Source organism: Ictidomys tridecemlineatus, chromosome 11 (genome assembly GCF_052094955.1).
Source record: "Ictidomys tridecemlineatus isolate mIctTri1 chromosome 11, mIctTri1.hap1, whole genome shotgun sequence".
NCBI lineage: Eukaryota > Metazoa > Chordata > Mammalia > Rodentia > Sciuridae > Ictidomys > Ictidomys tridecemlineatus.
In genome coordinates, this window is record NC_135487.1 from 132,124,234 (window position 1) to 132,139,558 (window position 15,325).

Here is a 15,325-nt window from a genome sequence, read left to right on the forward strand (position 1 = left end):
ACCTTGAAGGAGTCCAACTCTCCTACCTGCCCTTTTAACCCTTACTCCTGCCTCACTAGGATACTGTCAGACAGACTGACATTACTACAAAAGCATTGTTTTGTCTCCCTTTGGGAAGCTCATTCTTTTGGTCCTGGATCCGCCAGTGGCCCATGGGCTGGCTCTATGAATGTGCTATGCCTCAATTTTCCAAATGTCTTATAAAAAAGAATATTAAGTACTTCGTGGATTTGTTGCATGACTCAAATGTGATAATCTAGTGCAGCCTGCATTAAACCTAGGCTGGAAGGAAACAACCTCCAAGCTAAGTTCTCTCCCCTTAATTATGAAATACAAAAGAAAAGTGCATAGGCTTCTTGATAGCTGCAGAGTGGGCTGGACACTGGACCCCCATCTGCCTGCTTCCGTATCGCTTGTTTGCCTCAAGGCTGAGCACTCATCCCCACTCAAGGGTGAGCACTCAGCCCCACTCAGGGGTGAACACTCAGCCCCACTCAGGGGTGAGCACTCAGCTTCCACTCAAGGGTGAACACTCATCCCCACTCAAGGGTGAACACTCAGCCCCACCCATCTAGTGCAATGGAGATCCACATCTGAACCCTGCCCCGCTCCCTCTCCCCCTTACTTTTTTTCTCTCTCTCTCTCTCTCCTGTCAATCAGACACCACCCCAAAAAAGACCTCCTGGTTGTTCCGAGTGTCATGGTCACTTTCCTTTCACAACATTTGAATGAGTTTGTATTTCTGAATGTAATATTCATTCACAGTATTAAAGAATAAGGAATTTAACATGGAATTTACAAAACATGCCCACAAACAGGATTTCTTATTAATACATGGCATGTGTGTTTGTGTGTGTGTGTGTGTGTGTGTGAGAGAGAGAGAGAGAGAGAGTGTGTTGCTGGAAGTAACTTAAATGTTCATAGAGAACTAATGATTACACTGTGATGCATCCAGCCAGTGGAACACAACCATGCAATAAAAGAGATTAATGAGACATTCGACAACGTGGATCCCAAAACATCACAAAAAGAGTAGATTTAGTGTGCTCCATGGAAGTGAATGGAACATCACTTTTTCTGAGATTTCCTGGAGTCACTTCCACAGCAGCTGTCACCATGGCCTTCCGTGTCCTTGATGGGGACGTCAGAGCTAGAAATTCTGAATATAAACAATCAAAAGATAGTGGAATGAACCTGATGTAACTTTCCTATGTACAATATGAATACACCACAGTGACTCTCCACAGCATGTATAACCATCAGACCGGGATGCTAATGAGAGTAAGAGGCACTGCAGGTTTGGATAAATAGGTCAAGTTGTGCTCCACTGTCATGAATGACTAAAAAGAACAAGTGGGAAAAAAAATCAATGACCACCCAGAATTCAATAAGCTCTCCGCCCAAAATACAGGACTTGGAAAACTATCCCTCCCATAGTAGGACACAATCACACCTTCTGATGCCATCACAACTTCTCCAATGAACAATTTACCCAAAAGATGGTGAGATTACAAGGTGTCCAGGGCAGAGGATTTGGTGGCCACCACATTTTCAGTGCAAGAGATCTTCTACCCTGCGGTTCACAAGAGGACTGGGTTTGGCAGGGATGAGTAGGTGTCCTTGTTGGCTCTCTGGGTACCTTGGTGGCAGGGATAGGGAGATATCTGAGGATGGTTTAGTCACCCAAATTCGATATGTCCAATCCCCTGTGGACATGGCCTTTCCCAGAACCTGGCCACAGGGACTCTCAATCTTGAGGAGCTGTCAAAGCAGTTGACAGATACCTAGCACTATGACTGGGGACCAGGAGGAACAGTGGGGATCTGGTGGAGACCTTGCTCAGAGCAGCTTTCTTCCCTGGACCAAAAATCAGGATGTGGAAGCAGAAATCCAGAAAATGAACTTTATCCAAGCTAAAAGACAGGTCCCACCCAGACTTGAAGTCAGGTTGCAGGATTCAGAATACAGAGTGCGCACACTGACTCCCTGCACACACTCGCAGGGAACACTCAAACATCATCAGAGGTGTGTAACCACATCCAGCGAAACTACTGACTAACCCAAGGATCTCACTTCCACCCAGAAAATGTGATAAAGTCACCTTTTGGCTCAGAGCAGAAGAAGATACCTTCCCCCCAAGTTTCCAACATGGGCCACATTCGCTCCCTTAGTTCACCAGTTTCTCATCCTGAGGTGACATTTTATGCAAACCATCATATTATTTTCCTTTTCTTGGCCTTTATACAACTCCCTGGACCAACCATGACCCCGTGATTGTCAGGGTGACACTTGGGACTCCTGAGCTCCTTGGACACATAGTTCGTACTACACTTCACCTGAATCACCTTGTGATAAAGATGTGTCACCAATGCAAGATTGGGGGTGCTGGAAAACTCTTTCATGTATGTTTGGAATTGTTTGTGTATTTGTAAGATGAGGGGAATATGGGTTTTTTTTTTTTTTTACAATGAATGTTTGTTGAATTAAAATAAAAAGCAATCAAACATGTTTGATATTTATATTGATACTCAAACCAGACCATACTCACCTGCCTGTCACTCAAAATCCACCATACATGGCCTGACCAGGGAGCAAGGCTCTGACACTTAAGACACGTTGTTTTCCTGAGAGTTGGCCAAGCTGACTCCATTCCAGTGTCTGTATCAGGACCCTACAGTTGGGCTGGGCATGGTGGCCCACACCTGCAATCCAGGCAGCTGGGCAGGCTGAGACAGGAGGGTAGTGAGTTCAAAGCCAGCTTCTGCAAAAAGCTAAGCAACTCGGTGAGATCCTGTCTCTAAATAAAATTCAAAATAGGGCTGAAGTTGTGGCTCAGTGGTGGAGTGCCCCTGAGTGTTCAATCTCCAGTACCACTCTGCCCCAAACCAACAAACAAACACCCTTCTGTTGGATGGTTTTTATTTTATTTTTATTAAATTTACTTATTTTTACAAGCTGGATAGTTTTTAAAAATCCCCTAATGTAAAGGAACCCAAGAGCACTCATTCCAGGGTATGTGTACCCAAGTTCCCTTACGTTTTATACAGTGTTTATGTGAACAAAACACTGCAATATTAAATAGGTTCAAATATAGTCAATAAAAATTGATAAGGCATCTGAAAATAATCTGTATGCATTGCAGGAAAGCTCCTCTGGCCTCAGATGTTAGAAAGAAACCTGAGCACATTATAATTTAAAGAGCAGGAGAAGTAAAAGAAAGGTACTGGGGAGTGAGATGGATGGCGTTATGTGCAGGTACAAATGTGCCCTAATGAACCTCTCTACCAGGGATAACTCTAGTGCATCAATAAACAGTTTAAAGAGCTTATTTGAACATTGAGTGCTTCAAAAACGGGGCTGACTGTAAACAACTTAGGGCTCTGCTGGGAGTGGAAACAAAGGAAAGGTGACAAATGTTCATGGGAAGCAGAAGAAAAAAACAGGTTTGGTTGGTTTCCCAGGAAGCTGCTTAGAGATGAGTTGGCGGTTTCTGGCTGGGAGGGCTCAAGCTCCATTTCACTGTCCACACGTGGCTTTGGCTTGCTCATGTAAGAAGGCAAAGCTCCAGGCCTTCACCCTAATAATAGCATGTGAACAAAACAACTTTGTGAAAACAATTCCTCCTTTCCTCCTGACTCTCATTGATCAGAAATTGACAAAATTTGGGCACAGGCACCACTCTCTGTCGTCATTATGGTTGGTTACTCTCTGTCTCAGTGAGGAATTCATAAATCACCACGTCAGACTCATTGAAGAAAAATTCCTTTTGTGATTCATCTTGAATTTTCTTGCTCTAATCACAATGGAACCTTCCGGCATACAGAGCAACTTCCAAAACAGAAACCGACTTGTTAAAAATGTGTTAAGAGATAGGTTGTCACTACGTTGTCCAGTGTGGCTCCAAACCCCTGGGATCAAGCAATCCTCCTACCTGAGCCTCCAGTGGAGCTTGGACTACAGGACTAAGGCATGGGCCACCGTGCCCAGCAAGCAACATTCCCTTAACAGATAAATTACAAGTAAAAAGGTGGAGAGAGAGAGATATACTAGGCCAATATTGATTGAAACATAACATTTGTAGCTATGTTAGTTTCAGGTAGAGAAAACTTCAAGACAAAGAAAATCATTGGGGTTAAAGAAGGATATTATATTACAATAAGGAGGTCAGTTCCCCAAGAAGATAAATATAACAATCCTTAATAAGCGTGTCCCCAACAGGAGAGTGACAGAATGTGTCAGGCAGAACCTGAAAGAACTGCAAGGAGATAGAGACAAATGCACACTCTAGTTGGAGACTTCAGCCTCTCTCAAACTGTAATAGACACATCCAGCAGGTAGAAAGTCAAAGAGAGTGAGGTTAAACTGGAAGCGCCACCAGGTGATAGGATCCACCTGAGGTTTAGAGATTACTTCTTTCATTCCCAACCATGATAGGCCCTAAATGGCCTATAAAACATATCTCAACCAAGTTAAAGGAAGGAAAACCATACACAGTGGCGCTCAACAAGCAATCACTAACAGAAAGACAGCTGGAGAGCCCAAATTGGGTGATTAAACAACATACTTAAGTATAACAGATGCATCAAAATAACATTTCAAGAGAAATTAAATATTTTGGACTAACAATATAAATACAATCTATGGAAATTTATCAATAGAATCAAAGCAGTATATAGAAAAGGAGACATAGTCTACTTAAGTCTTCACCTATTTAAAACTGGAATCAACAGCTCAAAAGCTTGATAAACAAAGCACCAAGTCTAGGTAGTTTTTTGAAAAAAAATTTATTAATTCTACTAAATAGGACAGGGGAGATAGAGATAGAGATAGAGAGAGAGAGAGAGAAAGAGAGAGAGAGAGAGAGAGAGAGAGAAAGACCGAGACCTGTGTGTGTGTGTGTGATACCAATTCCCTGTACAATTTCTTCCAGAAAATATAAACCAAGGGACAACTTAACTATTTTATGAGGCTAGTTCTAGTTCAGTACCAAAACCAATAAATGACCCGGGGTGTTGTATTAATCTGGATTGCTGCCCAGCTCTTCGAATCAACCCTGGAGGGAGTATAGGAGCAAGAAGGAAACAGAGCCTTCAGGACTTTATAGGAGGGGGAGGAGAATGTACAGGAGAAGAGGGAGAAAGAGGGGAGGAGGAGGAGGGAGAGGGGGAACCAGGGCAGGAGGAAGAGGAGGAGAAGGATCAGGGGAAGGAGGAGCAGGGCAGGAGGAGGAGGGGGGGCTGTGGCAGGAGGAGGAGGAGTGTGGGTGACAGGAGGGGGGGCAGGAGGAGGAGGGGGGGCAGGAGGAAGGGGGGGGCTGGGGCAGGAGGGCAGGAGAGCTTCCCCGCAGACTGGAGCCAATTCTTCTCAGTTCTGTTGTCCTGGCGTCTCCCTCCAAGCTCTTCCCGAGGCCCTTTCAAGAGAGTAAAGGACCGGTGGCCCTTGGCCAGTGCGGTGCAGTGGGCAGCACTTGGACTGGCTGCGACCCACACAGGCTTGTGCAGGCGAAGAGCTGGTGAAAACAGGCCTGGTCCCTTGGCTCCTCCTCCAATCCCCCGCGGCCCGAGGTCCTGGGTCGGGGGCGGCTGCAGAGCCGCAGGGGATCCAAACTCTGCGCAGAAGACGGTGCCCGTCGGCGGGCGAAAGCAGGAGGGTTAGGAGGGCGTCCCCTTCGCCGCGCTCAGGGGCCACCCTGATTTTCCCCAGATGCTGAGAGCCATTTCCAATAGTGATGACGCATCGAACTCTGACCGGGACCACCAGGCACGAGGGGCGGTGTCCGCCGGCCGCGGCCACGCGCAGAACCCGCGGAGCGAGTGGGTCTGGGCTCCGCGCCTCCCGCGCCTCCCGCGGGTCCTAAGCGCACGGTCCCGTGGCACTGCCATCGGGTGTTCCCTTCCGGATCCCCTTCTGCACGGAAAAGGGGCCAAGTGATCTGTCCAAGTGCAGGAAGTGAATCCGTGCGCACGACCCTCCAGATGCGAGGAAAATGGGTGGCACGGGTTTGCAGAGCACAGACGTGAGGGAGCGGAGGACAGGGAAACCGACCCTGCATAGTCAGCCTGTGCCTGCCGAGATCCCTTCCTGTGTGGCAATGGGGAAGTGACCCTGAGGTCGTGGCCTTTGTGGTCTTTCCTGACCAGGATTGCTGAGACCAGCGGAGGGAAGGCGAAAGGAAGGCTCTCAGGCGCTAAGAAAAGGCGTGCATTGGCCGGGAATCGAACCCGGGTCTCCCGCGTGGGAGGCGAGAATTCTACCACTGAACCACCAATGCTCCACGTGGCATTGACGTTTTGAGCCATCTTGTTAAAGTTTGGAGACGCGATTCTCAACCTTACAATGGACGTGCTTCGCCCTTTGAATGAAGCGATCCCCCCCTCCCTCCCCCCCAATAAAACTTTAAAAGGGGCTCCCTGGACTTTCGAGGATGCAGGAAATTTTGTATCACTTCATCTAAGAGATGGTTACTTCTTGTCCAAGTCCTGTGCTCTCGCACTGAAGATCCCTGCGCTTTAGCCTGTTTCACTGGAGTCATTTGCTGTTCGCAAAATGAATGCTAAAAATGGCTGGCGCTGGGCTCGGTGGTAGAGCGGTGCCTGGCACGTGTGAGGCGCTGGGTCCGGGCCGCAGCACCACACACAGATCAGTAAGGTGACAGTGGACATGGGCCAGAGTTGACCTAAACTATCCAGGCAGCCTTGAATCTCTCTTCTCACTTCTCATTTGGTTTCAGAAAGGCCCCACTGAGGTGGCAAACCCCAACAGAACAAGCTGGTTGGCACCTTGGGACGATCCAGGGGCAGCGCCTCACTTTTTGAGGCTTGCGCTTTGGGGAGGACTGGCCCTGTCACCTCTCGGGCAGGGAAAGGACCGCTGCAACCTGTCCTCTAGGCCGAGGCGGGATACGCACGGTAGGCTTTCCTTTCCCAGGCCGCAGAGAACTCTGGAGCCCAGGCAAGTGTCGCACTGGCGCTGCAGGTAAGTGGCCCAGCGCCGCGGAGGTCAGAGTGGTTGGAAAGAAAAGGGAGGCCACGTCCGCGGAGGGCCCTGCGCGCTGGGATGCCGGCCGAGGCTGCTGCGGACCCCGCGGAGCGCCGGCCTCGGTGCGCTACGGCGGACCGCGCGAGGCGGCTGCTCCTCCGCGTCCTGTCCCCGCCGAGGAGCTGGAGTATGCGGCAGCTCTGCGGGGCGGCCGCAGGTCGTCGCCTTTGCCGCCCGTTCTCGCCTCTGCTCTCCCCTTTCTCCTCACTCGGCTGCGGTGGGAACCGATTCCCGTCTGCGGACGTCGGACCTAGGCCACGCGCACCTCGGCCCAGCTCCCGTCCCCGGGTGCAGCGCCACGCCGCCGCTCCCGCTGGCCGCCGCCTCCTGAGGCCACCCGCTCCCGGCGCGGCCACTCACCCACCCCAGCCCCGGGAGCTCCGGCTGGGACCGCGCAGGCCGCGCGCAGGGCTTCCCGCCTCCCGGGGTTACCGGGAAACCGCCGCCAGGGCGCCTTCTAAAAAGAACCTCGCCTTTGCTGAACTCTGGGAAGTCCGCCCTCGGGGTTCTTCGTGGACTCCAACTTGACGACGTCCCTGGCTTAATCCGGCAAGTCCTAAGGGAGCGCCCGAAACTGCCGCGTCCGGGAGTCGGCGAGGGGACCCAGGACCAGGTCCTCGACCGCTGCCATCGTGGAGCCCCACTGATGCACACAGAAATCCGAAATGCAGGGGCGAGCGGCCGGTCGTGTGGGCACAGGACGTTCCCAGGGTGATCGTGGCGCAAAGAACAGAGAAGGCCACCACTAGGACCCACCCGGCGTCTCCCGGGGCTGCGACTTCTGAGACGGGGTGACTTAGCGACGGGCCAAGGCCGTTCCGCCGCCCTTCTAGCTCGGAAGCCCGCAGTCGCCAAGTCTCCTAGGCGACAAACACAGCGATTCACGCTTTGAATCCCTGGATGCTTTGGCTTTGGAACTCGGACGAGCGCCCTGCAAACACACAGGGCGCGTCCTCGTTCCTCCCCACCACCTAGAAGGGCGGCCCAGTGCCGCGTCTCCGTGGCGGAACCGGTTAGCGCCTTGGGCTGTTAACCCGAAGGCTGGTGGTTGGAGCCCACCCAGGGACGCCAGCGACGTCTTTTAACTTCCTTCCTGCTCTCACGCAGCGGGACACTTACAGAGCAGGACCTCCTCCTGCCACAGTCATCCCACTGGGCCTCCCTACAGTATCTGATGGCACCTGAGACACCTAGACATTGAATACTCAGGGACGGGAGGCCAGGACGACTAATGTGAACCCTTTCATCAGCAACCTGAGATAGACATTAGTAGCCTATCTCCACTGGGAGCCTGGATTTGGAATTGCTGATTGCTCTGTCAATAATGAGGCAATCAATATTCTCTCTCTCTCTCTCTCTCTCTCTCTCTCTCTCTCTCTCTCTCTCTCTCTCTAAGCCTGTCTTCCTTAGTGTGTGATATCACTATGAGAGTCTAGTAGGTGCAGTGCTTAGCCAAGGGGCTTTCCATGAGAAGGTCCCAGTGGACAAGACACATACACATATTCCCACGCATTTTCTGAATAGCTGAACTTCCTGGATGCTTTAAAGTCCTCCAATAACTAGTTGTTTTCTGTGGTGGCCTAGTCAGGGCTGGAGAACTATGGCCCAAGTGACCACTGTAATAGCTTTCTCACAAGCCACCTATCCAAAGGAAGTGTGTGAGTCAGCTTTACATCGCTCTGACAAAATACCTGAGAAATCAACCTAGAGAAGGAGACATTTATCTTTGGCTCCCAGTTTCAGAGGTTCCAGTTCATAGTTGCTTGGGCCCATCATCGTTGGCTTATGGTGAGGAAGAAGGACATCCCAGTGGGAAACACTTGACAGAGCAGAACCCTTCACCCCAAAGGTGCTGGGAAGCAGAAAGAATGAGAGAGTATTAAGAAGGGTCAGAGACAAAACATACCCTTCCAGGGCATGCTTCTCTGGCTAACTCCTAGTTTCCGCCACCTCCCAATGTCCATTTAATCCTGGACTTACCAATGGATTAATCAGAGCCCTCGTGATCCAGTTGCTTCTCAAAAGCCCCACGTCTGAACGTTGCTGCCCTGGGGACCAAGAGTTTAACCCAGATCCCAGCTACAACTGGAGGAATGCCTTGGTGCTTCTAGCCATGGTTTTCCTCCTCACCATTCCTCTCTTCTTTATAAATATGGGTTTGGGTACATGATAGTTCCAGTGCTCCCTCCTGTACAATGCAAGGAATTAGCATCCAGATAAGTGTCGCTCTATTTTTCTTTAACAGAAGTAGAGATGGCCTTAAAATTAGCCCATCCAGTACACACCATTGGCACCAAGAGAATCCTGCCCCCTGTAACAGGTACCCGAGGGCTGTTGGATGATGTCCTCAGCTCTCCTCAATATTTGAGCTCTTGGATTTTACATACTATGTGTGGTTAATGAACAAGGAATTTGTCTCTCTCTTCTCTTGGCATCAAATGATGGATGCAGGTTACAGCTCTCGGGATCTGATCATTTCACCTCCTGCTCACACAGGTGCTTTGGGGATACTCCATCTCCAAGCCATAAGAGGACTTGAACTTTGCCGCAGTCCAGCTGCAGCATAATAACCCGGGGGTGACGAATTACTTCTGTAGATTGATACAGCAGGAATGGAAGCCATTTATTGTAGGACAACAGAGCTATTTATACATTTGCACAGCTTATCTTAATTAGCATAAACTAGATACATCAGTCAACCAATAAGGAATCTCCATACTTAATGGCTCGCTTTTGTTACTTCTCAAACCACTCCCTCTGGCATTTTGCCAGGCACCATCCAGACTTGTTTAAGAACTCTAACATTCCCCTGGCAAAATACCTTTACATTTCCCCCTTTTGTTTAATTTAAATAAGGATCATAGTGGTTTTTACAGAAACACCATAAATAACCTGCTACAAACAGAAAGGGAGGATACAAAATGCTACAATACCAAGCCACTTGATGGCTCCATGCAAGAAGCCCTTGGAAAAATTATACCAGCAATGACACTGTTAGCAAAGATATCAAGTTACAATTTGTTGTACATTACACTTTGTTGTCTCAGTCCAAGTAAAGCAGTGTCTCAATAGATTAACTCACAGTCCAGGTAAATCATAGTCCAGGTAAGTTCTGCAGGCAGCTAGCTTAAATCACAGTCCAGGAAGTTCTGTAGGCAGCTAGCTTAAATCACAGCCCAGGTAAGTTCTGCAGGCAGCTAGCTTGATCCGAAGTCTCGTCCGTTTCTCAGCCAAAGTCTCCTCCGGTTTTCAGGTTTTCAGCAACACTGGAAATTCTTCCTCTTTCCTTTTCACCGGCACTGGGATGAAGGCAGGAACTCTGCAACGCTGGCTAAAGAAAATCTTGTAGCATTCTACTAGGAAAACAACCTTCTGAACAATTTAGTACATTATCTCAAGGTTTTTTACATTTGAAATAAGCCTTAATAGTGCTCATTACTCATTAGCTTCCAGGTGTGGGAGAACCATTGTAGCTTAGTTGTTGGCATTGAAAATGATGAAACATCAGGGACACTGGTAGCGTCTTCTGCCGGCTGTAGCATCCTGGGCAGCCCCAGATGGACCCCGGGGATAGTCCGGGGAGTGTCCCAGACTCAAACTGCTACTGGGCACAGGGAGCAAGAGCCTGCGAGACTGTGCCTCCAGGTCAGGTCTAGATTTGGGCTCCTGGCACTGGCAGAGCCTGCTGCCGCTGCCGCTTCCAAAGTACTTGCTGCACCATGACCCGCTTGCGCACATGGCAGCCGCTGCACCGATTCACGCACCCTCCGGCAACGAAAAGTATTTAGTAATAGCCTTTTGCTGCAACTTTTTTTCTGATAATCCTTCTTCTTCTGAACTTTCTTTTTCTTTCTGAGTAGAGTTCCTGGGCTTTTATCAACACATGCCCTAACTATTCTTGGTTCCACTGGGGTGTCTCTTTCCCTTATCAATTTACTTCTCACCCCTTCCATATTTTCATCATAAAGACAATACAATACACTGAGACAAAACAAGACACAAACATACTGTATCAATCTTCTCCATTTTCTCGAAATGGCCATTTTTCCTGTCGCCCTATCTGCCTAGGGACGAGCAGATTGCTCCCGTCCTATCTATGGACGGGCAGCTTTTTTTCGTCACTTACCCCCGAGTGTCCCGGGGCTCCCCGTAATGGGCCACCATCTGCCGCGGTCCGGCTGCAGCAGAATAGCTGGGGGGGTGACAAACAATTTGTGTAGATTGATACAGCAGGAGTAGGAGCCATTTATTGTAGGACAACAGAGCTATTTATACATTTTGCACAGCTTATCTTAATTAGCATAAACTAGATACATCAGTCAACCAATAAGGAATCTCCACACTTAATGGCTCGCTTTTGTTACTTCTCAAACCACTCCCTCTGGCATTTTGCCAGGCACCATCCAGACTTGTTTAAGAACTCTAACATTCCCCTGGCAAAATACCTTTACAGAACTTGGCCATCACTTCTCCTGGATCTCCAGCTGGCTGACTTCTCATCTAGGACTTTTGGTCTCCATAATCATGTGAGCCAATTCCTTTCAGTAAGTTTCTCTATACATTTCATATTTGGACCTTATTGGGTTTGTTCTCTGAAGAACCCAGACCAAACAGCAGTTTCGTTCACCATACTTTTGAAAAAGGAAAAGAAAAGAAGAAATTGTGGACAGTTCTCAAGAGGAAGGAACGTGTTCAACATTTCCTTCAAGACAAAGTGCAAAACTATTTTATTGAACCTATTTCAGTAAAATAGTTTTAGCCTTAGTGTCTTCTTTCTTGTTTATTTCTTTGTTTATTTATTTATTTATTTTCTGTGCTGGGGGTAGAACCCAGGGCCTGTGCATAACCTTACTGTTTTCTAAACAAAGTTCAAAACAAAGAGAAATATATTTTATTTGGCAAATACATTTTAAACGTAATTCAGATATAATCTTAAGAACTCATAAGAGAGATCCCCTGTGGCTTCTTTCCCAGTTTGCTCCAGTTGTAACTTCATGGTAATATTTGAAAAATGGTGTGGCGGGAGTTAGACATGCTTACACCATAGTACCAGGATATAGCCATTGGCACAACCAAGTCACACGACGTCTTCATCACCACAAAGATCCATCACCTTTTCAATGGCTCTCTTCAGGACCGCCTCTCCTTTCCTCTTTCACCTCTGGCTACCACCAATCAGTTTCCATTCCTGTAACTTATTCATTTAATCAATGGTAGGTGAAAGGGAATCCTATACAAAGCCCTTGGAACTACTGCTTTTCACTTAGAGAATTTCTCTGGAGAGTCATTCCAGTTGCTGCATCAACAAGCTGTTCTTTTTGTATTTCAGTAGCTGCACACTTTGCCTTGCTGCAGATAAATCTGTCTACCCATTCACCCAGAACAGATTATCCACATTTTTCTCTTTTGGGGAGATATTAAGAATAAAGTTGCTATAAACTATAATACACAGGTATTGGTGTGAACATAAGTGCTTATCTCTCTGTGATAAATCCTGGAATGCAATTCCTAGGTCCTATGGCAGATGCATGTTTACCTTTAAAAACAGACCACAAAAATATTTCCTAGAGTGGCTGTAACATTTGGCATTCACACCAGCAATATAGGTGTGATCCAGGCTTCCTTGAATTCTTGCCAGCCATTGATGTTGTCATGCTTATTTTGGTTTTTGGTATTTTATTTGGTTTGTTTTAGTACCGGGGATTGAACCCAGGGGCACTCAACCACTCCGCCACATCCCCAGCCCTATTTTGTATTTTATTTAGGCACAGAGTCTCACTGAGTTGCTGAGTGCCTTGCCATTGCTGTGCCTGGCTTTGAACTAGCAATCCTCGTGTCTCAGTCTCCAGAGCCACTAAGATTAATTTTGTTTTTTAATGAGGACATCCTGATTGGTGTGTATTGATATCTATCTACTTAATTATCAGATCCTTAGTGGCTGATGATGTTAGGACTTCAACCAGTGAATCTGAGCTTGAGGCAGGGCACAATTCAGCTCATGATAGTATGCATTCTGTTGCTCCAGAGGATTCTAAAACTGTCAATTAAATTCTGCTGATGGATTGTGTTGTTGGGTTTCCTGTATCCTTGCTGATTCTGATGGGTTGTTCTATATGTTGTTGAAGATACTGAAGTCTCAAAGGAAAGTGACCACAACACTCGGAGCAACCAAGGGATCTTTACTGCAGCAGTGCAAAAGAGGAGAGAGAGAGAGAGAGAGAGAGAGAGAGAGAGAGAGAGAGAGAGAGAGAGAGAGAGAGAGAGAGACCAAGAGCAAGAGAGACAGAAAGAGCCAGAGCAAGAGAGGGGCCAGGCAGGAGGGAGTTTTTATAGCCCAAATCTAATGGGGTGTCTGGGTCTGCAAGCTGCCTTGTTGGCATACAGTGATTGGATCATACAGTAGTGTCATCTTCTGCCTTCAGGGAGATGGGGCAGAGTCATTTGTGGGCTTCCGGATGGGAGGGGGTCGCGTGTTCAGCCTTGAGTGGGGTCGAGTGTTCAGAATTGTTGAAAACAGGTGATAAAGGACCAGACAGAGGGGGGGTTAAGTGCGTGGGCTATCCTGCAGCTAAAGTTTGTTCAGCCTGCCCTGCAGACAACTTAGTTCAGCCTGTCCTGCACCTAACGAAATATCCAATTGTAATCGTGAAATGCTCTATGTCTCTGTTCATTTCCATCAGTTTTTGTTGCATATGCATGTATGCCTTCTGTTATTTTTTAAAATACTCTTTTAGCTGTCAATGGACTTTCGTTTTTATTTATTTATACGTGGTGCTGAGAATTGAACCAGGTGCCTCACACATGCTAGGCAAGCACTCTACTGCTGAGCCATCAGCCCAGTCCCTCTTTTATCATTGTGTAATGTCCCTGTGGGTCACTATATCTGATCTTAATACATCCAGTGCTGCTTTCCTTTGCTTAATGTCTGCAGGCATGGTATATCTCTGTCCATCCATTCTTTGCTACCTGCCTATATCATTATATTTGACATTAGTTTCTTTGTAACCAGAATATACTTGCTTCAGATCTCTTAATCCACTCTTCTAATCAGTCTTTGAACCATTTACATTGAACGTACTTTTTGAAATGAGCCGGCTTACGTCTACCTTTTTTTTTTGTTGTTGTTGTTCACTTTCTGTTTGTAACGTTTCATTTGTTTTCTGGGAGCATTTTCTTTTCCTTGCCTGTCTGTGGGGGCTGCAATATATTTCGGAATTACACATTGCTGTATCCATAGTGTTTTTGATAAGATTGGTTTATATAGAGGTTTAGGTTTCTGTCTATATAGAGAGACACAGTACATCAGTGTCATTATTTTACCAGTTCAAGTGAGCTACAGAAAACTTACATGCCTTTTATATGTCTTTAGCCTCCCTGTTTAAAATCTCATTATTTTAAACACTTCCTTGACATAAATGTAGAACCATGCCAAACAGTGTATGAATTTTTCTTATACCATTAAACATAATTCAGTGACCTCAAGAGAAGGAAATGTGGTGTTGATTATTTTCCTCCTTTCTTTCTGACGTCTCAGATTGCCTTCTGTTATTTCCTTTCTGTTTAGAGAGCTCCTAGGGGCCATTCTTTTATGGTAGGAGGGTGGGTGACAGGTTCCCTTGGGTTTCCTCCACCTGACAATCTTCTGATTTCCTTTCAATTGCTGAAAGGTGCTTGTTGCTGAGGAGGAGCTTGGCTTGACCCTTGTTTCCTGGATACTTGAAACATTGTGCCACTTAATTCTGTCTCCACGTTTTCTGATGAGCACTCCACTGTCATCTGAATTAGTTTCACCCTGTAGATAATTTGTTATCCTGTTTTTCTTTGTAGGTAGTTTCTTTAGTTTTTAAAAGTTGGATTGCTATGCATCTTGTCATAAAGTTCTTTTGATTTCTTTTTTAAATTCCATTTGTGTTTGTGCAACATCTCAAGCCTGTAGGTCTCTGTTTCTTGCCAAATTGGTCATTTCCTTGCTTGGCTGCTGTTTCGGCCTCGTCCTTCAGTCTTTGTTCCACACTCTGGTAACTTGCACATTAGACCTCTTTACGTTGTTTCCCAGGTCCCCGTCGCAGGGCTGGGCTCTCTTCCACAGGAAGCCTGAGGGCCAGGCTGGGGGAGCAGCTCAAGGACGAGCCCCTGCGGCTACAGGGTCCTCAGCCGGCCCCAGGGTGAGGAGCCCCGCAGTTCCGGAGACCAGGCCCGGGCTCCGAGCACCGCCCCGACGCCGGGTGGGGCAGGGGACCAGGACCGGAACCAGCACTTTCCACACGCACGGCCAGGGCGCCCGTAG

At 47.5% G+C, this 15,325-nt stretch overlaps 1 non-coding gene across 1 annotated transcript; it reads right to left on the reverse strand.

Annotated features, from left to right (window-relative positions):
- Positions 1-6,200: 6,200 nt before the first annotated feature.
- On the reverse strand, positions 6,201-6,271 carry Trnag-ccc (transfer RNA glycine (anticodon CCC)). Its single transcript has one exon. It is a non-coding gene; the product is annotated as a tRNA-Gly (tRNA).
- Positions 6,272-15,325: the final 9,054 nt, after the last annotated feature.